The sequence below is a fragment of the Thamnophis elegans genome, chromosome 2, assembly GCF_009769535.1.
Source record: "Thamnophis elegans isolate rThaEle1 chromosome 2, rThaEle1.pri, whole genome shotgun sequence".
Lineage (NCBI taxonomy): Eukaryota > Metazoa > Chordata > Lepidosauria > Squamata > Colubridae > Thamnophis > Thamnophis elegans.
Window position 1 is genome coordinate 3,648,257 of NC_045542.1, and position 10,157 is coordinate 3,658,413.

Genomic DNA, 10,157 nt, shown 5'->3' on the forward strand with positions numbered 1-10,157 from the left:
GCTCTCCTCCGCGTAGTCGCCAGTCGGCACTGACTGGCGGATGGAATTCGGAGGAGGCCTTCCCTGTGCGATCTGATGGGACGCAGGGAGGTAATTGGCAGAAGGCGGTCTCTCAAATAGCCAGATCCACTACCATGGAGCGCTTTATAGGTGGTAAGTAGGACCTTGAAGTGCACCCGACGATCAACAGGTAGCCAGCGCAGCTCACGGAGGATCGGTGTTATATGGGCGAACCGTGGTGCGCCCATGATCACTCGCGCGGCCGCGTTCTGGACTAGCTGAAGTCGTCGGATGCTCTTCAAGGGCAGCCCCATGTAGAGCACATTGCAGTATTCCAGCCTAGAGATCACAAGGGCTCGAGTGACTGTTGTGAGAGCCTCCCGGTTCAGGTAGGGCCGCAACTGGCGCACCAGGCGAACCTGGGTAAATGCCCCCCTGGTCACAGCCGACAGATGGTGGTCAAAACTCAGCTGTGGGTCCAGGAGGACTCCCAAGTTGCGGACCCTGTCTGAGGGGTATAAATTTTGCCCCCCCAGCCTGATTGGTGGAACGTTAGCCGAATTTTTGGGAGGAAAACACAACAGCCACTCGGTCTTTTCCGGGTTGAGCACCAGTTTGTTAGCTCTCATCCAGTCTTTAACAGCCTCAAGGCCCCGGTTCATCACGTCCACCGCTTCATTGAGTTGGCACGGGGCGGACAGATACAGCTGTGTATCGTCCGCGTATTGATGGTACTTAATCCCGTGCCTCCGAATGATCTCGCCCAGCGGTTTCATGTAAATGTTGAATAGCAGGGGGGACAGAACCGAGCCCTGCGGCACCCCACAGGTTAGGGGCCTCGGGGACGATCTCTCCCTCCCCACCAACACCGACTGCGACCTGTCCGAGAGGTAGGAGGAGAACCACTGTAAAACAGTGCCGCCCACCCCCACCTCCCGCAGTCGTCGCAGAAGGATACCATGGTCGATGGTATCGAAAGCCGCTGAGAGGTCAAGGAGAACCAGGATGGACGCATAGCCTCCATCTCTGGCTCTCCAGAGATCATCGGTCAATGCGACCAAAGCGGTTTCAGTGCTGTAGCCGGGCCTGAAGCCAGACTGGAAGGGGTCAAGATAGTTAGCTTCCTCCAAGGTACGCTGAAGCTGTAAGGCCACCACCTTCTCGACAACCTTCCCCTTGGCAGTCAGCCAAGAGGGACACGGGTCCAGTATACAGGTGGAGGAACTCACAGCTCGCATAGCCTTGTCCACATCCCCGGAGGCAACATCCTGAAACTCAACCCAGAGATGGTCTGCCAAGACGTTCCCCTGTGTCTCGACTGGATCTGCGAAGGTGGAGTCCAGTTCCGATCGAAGCCGAGCAACTTTGTCCGCCAAGAACTGACCATACTCCTCAGCCTTACCCTGCAGGGGGTTCCCCGCCTCCCTCCTATTTAGGAGGGAGCGGGTTATCCTAAACAGGGCGGCTGGGCGGGACTCGGCGGACGCTACCAAGTCCGGACATCTTCAACGTTGATTCGCTGGCTGGGGAATTCTGGGAGTTGAAGTCCGGACATCTTCAACGTTGATTCGCTGGCTGGGGAATTCTGGGAGTTGAAGTCCGGACATCTTCAACGTTGATTCGCTGGCTGGGGAATTCTGGGAGTTGAAGTCCGGACATCTTCAACGTTGATTCGCTGGCTGGGGAATTCTGGGAGTTGAAGTCCGGACATCTTCAACGTTGATTCGCTGGCTGGGGAATTCTGGGAGTTGAAGTCCGGACATCTTCAAGTGGCCAACGTTGATTCGCTGGCTGGGGAATTCTGGGAGTTGAAGTCCGGACATCTTCAAGTGGCCAACGTTGAGAAACACTGGCTTATGGATGAGTCTTGGGGCCAGAGAAAGCCGATCCCACGGGTGGGTGCTGGGGAAGGACCACTTCTAGTGCGCCAAAGGATCCCTTCCCACGCGCCGGGATCCCTGCATGCAGTCATAAGAAGGTTCGCTTATGACAGTGTTTCTCAACATTGGCCACTTGAAGATGTCTGGCTGGGGAATTCTGGGAGTTGAAGTCCGGACATCTTCAAGTGGCCAACGTTGATTCGCTGGCTGGGGAATTCTGGGAGTTGAAGTCCAGACATCTTCAAGTGGCCAACGTTGATTCGCTGGCTGGGGAATTCTGGGAGTTGAAGTCCGGATATCTTCAAGTTGCCAACATTGAGAAACACTGGCTTATGGATGAGTCTTGGGGCCAGAGAAAGCCCACGGCACCCTCCATAATCGGGAGGGGCATGTAGAGGAGCTAAAGAAGAGCCCATGAATTAAACAAGGGTCAGGGGCTTGGTTTTTTTTAGGCCCCCTGCGTGGCCATTAGAAGAGGCAGCTCTCTAGGGAGGCCAGCTGGTTTTAGAAGCGGGGAATTGAGGTGGCTTCAACGTCTCTCATCCCGGTGAGAAATCTAATCCCAGTACTGTGCAGAAGTCCTCCCTTTCCCAGCCCTGGTTACCCTGAGAAACTCATGTTCGCTCATAGTAAGTTTATACAGTGGATAATCAGTGTTTCTCAACCTTGGCCACTTGAAGATGTCCGGACTTCAACTCCCAGAATTCCCCAGCCAGCGAATGCTGGGAGTTGAAGTCCAGACATCTTCAAGTGGCCAAGGTTGAGAAACACTGTCATAAGCGAACCTCCTCATTCCTGCATGCAGGGATCCCGGCACGTGCGAAGGGATCCTTTGGCGCACTAGAAGTGAATGCTGGCTGGGGAATTCTGGGAGTTGAAGTCTGGGCATCTTCAAGTGGCCCAGGTTGAGAAACACTGGTGGATATATTGCAGAGTTTTTATTTGAGCCCTCGGGCCAGTCCCATGAAATACATTCTTGCAGCAATAAAGGAATCTGTGCTGTAAAATGCCTGCCTTAAGGTAAGCCCAACCAACTCCCCAGGCTAAGAGTGAGAAGCAAGACTGTGGGATCCAGCTGCTGTTCGCTTCTAACCAGGCTTCCTACAACGGGGCTGTCCTCAGCAAACTTGTACAGCAACCTTGTTCCAAAACCAACAAGCTGAATTGTGGCAGCGATATTAAAAGTATAAACTGTTGTGGATTAGAGGCCACTTCAGCCAAAGCACTGAAGTTGGCAGCTGGGTAAAAAACTAGAGGGGGGAAAGGTAAGCAGTGAGTGAGGCCAGTAGCAACAAAATTCAAATAGCATTGCTCAGTTAAGATAAATGCAAATTAGCACAGTCATTTTATTTCCTGGATAATTTTTTTTTTTTTTGGCTGCTGAGGACAGTAATAAAAATGCTCTGCAAACTGAAAGTTATAGCTCAATCTAGAAGGCAAGGGAAAGGCTCTTCGAAAGGAGGTATCCGTGCATGCCAGACTAGTGGTGACTTAATTGTTCTCGTTATTACATTAATAATTAGAGCTGTGGGAAGAGGAAATAAGCTATTTTCTTGGGGAACTTGGGAACAATGCATGTATTCGGAGATCCTTGCCTTTCCCCGTGGCTATTTTGCAAGTTCCTCTCTTTTGGAGTCCTCATGGGGGGTCATCGTCACTCTTTGTAAATTAATTAAAAGTACATTCAAGTACCTCTAAGCACAAGGCAATTAAACAGCTGCAGAAGCCGTCTTTAGAAGTGGTGCAAGCAATCCATTGAAAAGGAAATGGCAGAAGGAAGAGAAAAGGTATAGGAAAAAGCGTCTGGTTCTTCATGGGGGGGAAAACTTTTAACCTTGGTGCAGTTCAGAGGTGGGTTCCTACCAGTTCGCACCAGTTCGGTAGAACCGGTTCATCAAATCTACCGAACCGGTTAGAAGAGATTCCACCAGTGGAAAGCAGGCCACACCTACAGAAGAGGTTCCAAAAAATTTTGAAACCCACCACTGACACACACACACACACACACACACACACACTTACACACAGACTCACACAGAGAGAGAAAGAGAAAGAAAGGAAGAAAGAAAGAAAGAAAAAAGAAAGAAAAAGAGAGATAGATGAAAGAAAACAAGGAAAAAGGGACAGAGAGACAAAAGGAAGGAGAGAGAGAGAGAGAGAGAGAAAGAAAGAAAGAAAGAAAGAAAGAAAGAAAGAAAGAAAGAAAGAAAGAAAACACATGGCCAGCAAGCCACTCCCATGAGATCACATGGCCGGCAAGCCACTCCCACAAAGGAAGCCACACCCACAGAGTAGGTTCAAAAAAAATTTGAAACCCACCACTGGTGCAGTTCATTAACTTAAAAGTTCAACAAAAAAACGAATCAGGACCAGCAGTTAAAAGAATAAGAATGCCAAACAGTTTCAGTTTTGCCTCTGAGCTTGTGCAAAGTGCTGCTGGCTCATGTTCTTTGGCTGAGCCGCAGTAGCGCTGTAATGAGATTGCTTGATCATTGGATATAGATTTACTTATTTTGATAGTGGTTTAATTGAATATGCTTCAGGGGCTGTTCACACCATTAAACCATATGATGTGATTTACAGAACACAAAATACATTGTTTCACATGGTAGTTTTTTTAGGTTGGGTTTAGCATGTTATGGGGAATGTAGCTGTTAGGTTTTGAAATAATAAATTATGGCTTAGTGCCGTGATGGTGAACCAGTGGTGGGATTCAGCCAGTTCGCACCTATTCGGGAGAACCGGTTGGTAACTTTCTAAGCAGTTCGGAGAACCGGAAGTTGGAAGAAATCTCCTTTTGTTTTTTCCCCACTTTACAGGGCTAATCCTGTAAAGAAGGCAGGAAGGAAACATTCTGGTGTTGCTTCTAGCCTAATCTTTACTGCCCTGCTTACAGAAACTGCCTCTCCAGTTAACCCTTATTACCATTGTAACAGCTAAGGCGAAGTGCCCATCAACCTGAGTAACGTTGAGTTGGCCATGCCCACACGGTCACATGACCACCAAGCCCCGCCTACCCACTTGGTCATTAGGACAGAGAACCGGTTGTTAAATTATTTGAATCCCACCACTGTGGTGAACCTATGGCACGGGTGCCAGAGGTGGCACGCAGAGCCCTCTCTGGTGGGCACGCGTGCTGTTCGCTAGCTGCTCTTCTGGTTTCTGGCATCCACATGCACACTGGTTAGCTGGTCTTCGTGGGTGCTGGAGCATCAGAAAATGACCCCCAAAATGCCCCCCAAGAGGCCATTTTCCGGGCCGTTTTTGGCCCCAAAATGGCCAAAGGCTTGATCACATCCCCCAAAACAGGCATGCATGTGCCAGCCAGCTGGTCTTCGGGTTTCTGGTGCTGCGACACGCACATGCATGCACATGTACATGCATTCTGGTTTGGGAACTCAGTGCTGAAAAGGTTCACCATCACTGTCTTAGTGTGTTATGGCTACCATGGTATTGGACCTGGGTACTTGAGAGACCGCCTGCTGCCAATTACCTCCAATTAGACCAATTAGATCCCACAGACTAGGCCTCCTCCAAATTCCATCTAGTGGCCAATGCCGATTGGCTACCACCCGGAGGAGGGCCTTCTCTGTGGCTGCTCCGGCCCTCTGGAACGAGCTCCCCGTGGAGATTCGGACCCTCACCACCCTTCGGGCTTTCCGCAAAGCCCTTAAAACCTGGCTGTTCCGACAGGCCTGGGGTTGACGAGTTCTCCGTCCCCGCTCGAATTTGTGTGGTTGTTGATTGTTTTTAAATTGTTGTAGTTGTTTGTCTGTTGTTTTCCTTCTGTTTGTATCCCCCCCCCCTCCTATTTTGGTTTGTGAGCCGCCCTGAGTCCCTCTGGGAATAAGGCGGCATAGAAATGCAATAAATCAAATCAAATCAAACTAATAATGTAATAAACCATATGGTATAAATCAAGCCGGCTTTTTCCCCTTAAGATCCCCCCCCCCCAATTCTGGTTATTAGATATCTCAATAATTCCCAAATGAAAATGATCACAATTCCTGTAGATGTGGCACAGATTGATTTTTTTTTTATATTAGTCTCACTGACACTGTAGTAGGAGACAACAAGACAGCATTCCAAGCCACTATTTTGAAGCTATATTGCTAGTTCATAGTCTATTTTGAATCTAATATTCAAGCCAAGCTGAATTGGGTTACCAAGGAAACCACCAGCTTAAAAAAGAAAAATCCTAACTAAATATGCTAATCTGGTTAGTGCCTAGATTCAGTAAATTATCTAAAGTAAAAAAGAAAAAAATCAATACAGTATGACACAGCATAAAATCTAAAAGCAGAAACATTTTTTCCTTTTTTAAAACGGACCATTACATGAATTCTGGACCCCTAAATGCAGCTGATATGAAAGACTGTAGGTTTTTCTCAATAGAATTTTGTAAGCTGCCCGGAGTCCTTCGGGATTTGGGCGGCCTATAAATTTTGCAAATAAATAAATAAATTTACAAGATAGTATTAAGGATGTTTTGTGTGTGTGCAGATTAACGGGTCAGTTTGGATGCTGGTTAAATTAAAGTCTGGGATTTAATTTGAAGTAAATGTATGTAGTATTATAACCTTTAAAAAATCTTCAAACTATTTAAATTTAGTTTCTTGTGTATTTATGTACACTTCTATGTAGTTTTCCAAAATAATAGTCCCATGGGATAGAGGATTTTGTTAAAGGATTTTTGTCCTTATTAAGCATTGTATCCTTGATTTGCTAATAATGTGGAAAGGGGATTTAATCTGCTAGAAAGGGCAAGGAATATTAAACTGTAATGATAATTCTCAAGGTGCATTCGGATAACTAAGAACTATTTAGGACAAACAAGACTTTTCCTGGATCTCAGTGTATTTGCTCTGAAACATTTTGTGCAAAATGGATTGTGTCTACCCGCAATGCCAAGATGTACTTTTCAGTATATAATTCTTGGATGCATTGTTGCTGTCAGGGCATTTAAGTATTGGCTTAGTTTACAAGTCACATTAACTAATAAGATTCATTTCATATCCAAAACCTACATTCTGATTTAATTCTTCTGCATTAGAAGCACCATGGGAAGAAGGTGGAGATATCCTTACAGATTATCTAGGACAGCCTTTCTATCCTCTAGATCAGTGTTTTTCAACCTTTTTTGTGCAAAGGCATACTTTTTTCATGAAAAAAATCACGAGGCACACCACCATTAGAAAATGTTAAAAAAATTTAATTCTGTGCCTATATTGACTATATATAAGGTGTTTTTCCCACGGCACACCTTACACTATGTCACGGCACACTAGTGTGCCACGGCACAGTGGTTGAAAAACACTGCTCTAGATGAGTATTGCTTAATATTTGACTTCAGGACACCTTCCACTTTTAAAAATCATGGTGGATTTGTTCGCATGGGTGATATTTGCTATACATTAAAAATTAAAGCTGACACATTTGGTTAAATGCAGCACTGCAGGCTACTTCAGCTGACTGCAGTTCTGCAGTTTGGCGGTTCAAATCTCACCGGCTCAGGGTTGACTCAACCTTCCATCCTTCCGAGGAGGGTAAAATGAGGACCCGGATTGTTGTTGGGGGCAATATGCTGACTTTGTAAACCCGCTTAGAGAGGGCTGAAAGCCCTATGAAGCAGTATATAAGTCTAACTGCTATTGCTAAATATGAACATACGTAAAACATTTTTATGAAAAATCCTTGTATCTTTTACAAAATCAATGAAAAAAGCCACGTTGCTTTAAATTTCTGCAAATATTTTCAATATATGACAAGTGATTTTAATTTCACGCATCCCTGAGAAACACTGCTCTAAACCTATGGGAACAACTATTGATGAGAAATCCCATCTGAGATAGCCTTTTGCTGTTCCTGGAGCTACTGTTTCATTCCTTCCATCCTTCCGAGGTGGGTGAAATGAGGACCCGGATTGTTGGGAGCGATATGCTGACTCTGTAAACCGCTTAGAGAGGGCTGAAAGCCCTATGAAGCGGTAGATAAGTCTAACTGCTATTGCTATTGCTATTTGCCCCTTTATTCTGCTTGGACCACCATAATTGCTTTATCATCCTAAAACCAACGTTCTTAACACACTATCAATATTTTTCTCGTTAAAAAAAAAAAGATTTACAAAATGGTACATTTGTAAAACTCTCCACACCAAAAAAAGAAAACCCAGGAAGGGAGTTTCTGCAGAGTCAGTTTGCAGAGCTCTTTATAATGGCTTTATGCCCTTCAAGTAATTCAGATTCCCCTTTCCCTCGGGGGGTAGCACACTCTGGGGTCTCCTTGGGTCTTTTGGCCACAGTGAATATTAAATGCACTTGTTGCCAAGGCTTGGCACGTGAAGCAAAATTGAACAGACCTATTGGGGGGAAAGGGACAGATAACATTAACTGGGCATTAACATCCCATTTTTTGTAGCCCTAAAATCATCCGTCGAGTGGGACATCACTTTCACCGATGGCCACTTTAGTTACGGTGCCAGGGTTTGATCTCAAATCCACTTGGGATCCATTGACAGGTTTGCTTCAGTAACTGCAGGAAAGACCTCTTCGTGCAACTTTGGGAATGTGTAAGCCATGGTTTGTGTGCTAACTAAACCAACAGTAGCTTAGTGTGAGGTAAGATGCAATCCCAAACTTAATTCTCATTCATCAAAAATTTGCTGAGCCAGGTAATTTAATGCATGGTAGTGTTGAAAGAAATGTCCTTCTGGGTTCAGCTCCAAGTGGGGAAAAAGACACTGGAGAGATGGAGGCTGCTTGGAAAGATGGTTTATTGTTGGACAGGGCGACATGGCTTGAGCCCTGAACAGAAAAGGGGATCACATGCTTCAATGTTGGTGGAGAAGAAGAGAAGGGCTGAGGGAGGGGCTTGCTAGGCTTTTTATACCCTGTTCAGTCCCACCTCTCTGTTTCCTGTTCCTGCGTAAGAAATGTATTCTGATTGGTTGTCAGACTCCCATGGTGCCATGCAGGGGACAACTCTCTGGGCTGTGTTTTGAATCCAGGTATAGATGAGTTCTCAGATGCCATGTGGAGAGTTGAGTAATATCCCTCCCCCCTGCAGCTGCAGTGGAGAAGTCTTTATTATGTAAAGTGGGCTAGCCTGGCCTTCTCAATGGCCTATTGACAAAGTGTGGATGGGCAGGAAGCCACAGGCAACCTATTCTGTCTTTTAAAGCATGTTTCTTTCTTTTCACATCCAGAGAAAGATTCTGCCTTTTCAATATTTCCTAGGATATTTCATTTTTTTCTGGGAGAGGGCTGGGTGATAAACTTCCCACAGTAGACCAGAAAAAAAGAGAATCCATTCAGAAATAGGGTATAGTTAGTGGACATAAGGCACTCAACGTTCAGCCTCTTTAGTCATTAGAGCATTTCGCAGCTTGTTTAAACCATGCGGCATTGAGCTATCTTCATACTTCCATTGTTTACATTCTTTTGATTTGTCTGGCTCCTTTTCCTGCTCAGACTGTTCATGTGAGTGCCCTGGAAGTGTGTGAGAACACCACCCTGCTGTTCAAACCAAAAGAAAAAAAGAAAAGTAAAGACTCTGGATTGTTCGCTTTATTTACAAAATGGAGTAGGGACGTACCCATTTCCTTTGAAGCAGATGTGACCCTCTTTGCATTTGTCTTTGAAAACAGATCCTGGCCAATCTAAGCAACTCCAACTTTGTGAATCATAGATATTTTTTTTTTTTGAAAAAGTTTTTATTTTTAGACAAACATAAAACAAACGGACCTAAAAACACACAAAATAAAAACCCTTCTCCAATTACTTACAGTGTGTCAATTAGTTACAACGCTCTTGTGCTTTCTTACAATAGTCTTCATTTGCAATTTACATTAAAACGTATCATCATTCTAATATATATATATATGTATACAGTTGTTATGGTTATTAAACATTCATTTGACTATAACTATTATTACATTATATAAAATATTCTAAATTTAAAATGAATTTATATTATGGCATTTCATTACATCATCCTGAAATCATCCAATAGTATTACATTTTTTTTCAGGCTCAGAAGTTTTATTTCTTTTAAGTGAATCATAGATATTAATGGCGTTGAGGGAGACCAAAAAGAAAAGAAAAAAAAAAACGATTTAGGCAAATAAGACAGAACGGGCACTGTGCCAACAGTTTATAGCTGGAAAATGGTGATTGAATTGAACAGGGTTGGTGGGGCGGGGGGAGGAGGAAAGGTGAGGTGATGAAAAGGCCTGGAATATTAAAAAGAGGAAATATGTCTTTTAGGGGCTGCAATTGA

At 44.9% G+C, this 10,157-nt stretch overlaps 1 protein-coding gene across 1 annotated transcript in view; it reads left to right on the top strand.

Annotated features, from left to right (window-relative positions):
* LOC116504002 (calcium-binding mitochondrial carrier protein SCaMC-3-like) overlaps positions 1 to 10,157 on the top strand; it is a 56,133-nt gene that overhangs the window by 1,356 nt on the left and 44,620 nt on the right.